Here is a 1,611-nt window from a genome sequence, read left to right on the forward strand (position 1 = left end):
GATTATAGGATGAAATTGCAGTTCCAAATAACAAGGCAAAACAAGTTAATACTATTGGTAATAAACTAAAATTGCAAAATGTAGCCATGACTTGATAATTGTTTTGGGAAATGTGGGTTGAAGATAACTCAAATATGTTTTTTTTGGCTTGTTAATGTTAAAGTGAGATATATTTATAGTTTACAAGTAATTAATATTTGAATGAATCAGTTTTTGGAAACTCTCATAATTAAAACTAAATTAATTGAATTGTTGTTTGTAAGTTTTAAGAACGTTTATATGTCTATTCAAATGGTACATTAATCTTAAGTTAAAAAATATGAGCTCAAGTGATTATCAGTTTTATAAATATTACCTTCTTCTAAATATTAAATATATATTAAAAAAAAAATTCTAGTTGTAAATTGAAAAGAAATACAATAACAAAGTGGAAATAAAAACTCAGCATAACAACTCCTAATAACTTTCAGTTTTATAAGTTTGGTTAGGTAAACGGTGTATTTCTCACTTATGTTAGACAATCTCTGATGCCATAACTTAACTTTTTCAGCTAGTTCGACTAATAACATTAATTATTTTTACTTGTTTCACATAATGGACAAAAGCTATATATACGATTGTTAAGGGAAGATAAAGAAATGTTAGAATTTTGGATTGAAAATGTAATATTTAATGAGTTAGGATCATTATTTAATTAGTAAAAAATTAAAGTGATTTAATTAATATTAATTTTATGTCTAAAGACATGTATGTCATGAAAAATCATTGGGTAGATATCAAAATTTATGGAGAATTTTAATCAATCTTGATGAACAAGATTGTTATTATCCACACAATAGTAATGAAAAGAGAAGAACAATAGAGAAAGAAAGAGTGTAAAAAAAGATGAAGGAAGAGTAATAAAATTCTGCAGAGTTTCTCTCTGCCCACAAACTGTGAAAAATTTCTTATTCACTTTGCAATTGCAAAATACTGTGAATACAATGTTATGGATGCTCTATTCACCTCATTACAAAAATAAGGGTTACTCCGTCTATTTATAGATTTGGGTTAACTTGGACCTCAAGGCAAAATTCAAAACTATAAAATCCCAAAATAGCTAACAATACTAAAATAGGCCTAAGTCGAAATCCTGTGTGAAACAACATGCTTTGACACTTCGACACTAATACAATGCAAGACACTAGGTGGTTTGACACTTCCTTGTTCTGTCGAGCAACCTACACTATGGCAAAAATGACTTTTAACAGCGCATCTTAGACAGCGCTTTTAAAAGAAAGCGCTGTCTAAGGTTAAAATTAAAATGAAGCGCTGAAAATGTTCCAAGAAAATACTAAAAGCGCTGTCTAAGGGGGGGTCTTAGACAGCGCTTTTAGAAAGCGCTTTTAAATATAGACCTTAGACAGCGCTTTTGATAAAGCGCTGTCTAAAGTCTTTAAATTAAAAAAAATATTAAAACCAAAAGCGCTGTCTAAGGGGGGGTTTGGAAAGCGCTGTCTAAGGCATACCTTAGAAAGCGCTTTCCACAAAAGCGCTGTCTAAGGTCTAATTAAAATAAAATTTCAGGATTTTCGTTGTCAGTACGTATTTTTGTTTTCCCTCTTCTTCACT

This window comes from Lathyrus oleraceus, chromosome 4 (genome assembly GCF_024323335.1).
Source record: "Lathyrus oleraceus cultivar Zhongwan6 chromosome 4, CAAS_Psat_ZW6_1.0, whole genome shotgun sequence".
Classification (NCBI taxonomy): Eukaryota; Viridiplantae; Streptophyta; class Magnoliopsida; order Fabales; family Fabaceae; genus Lathyrus; species Lathyrus oleraceus.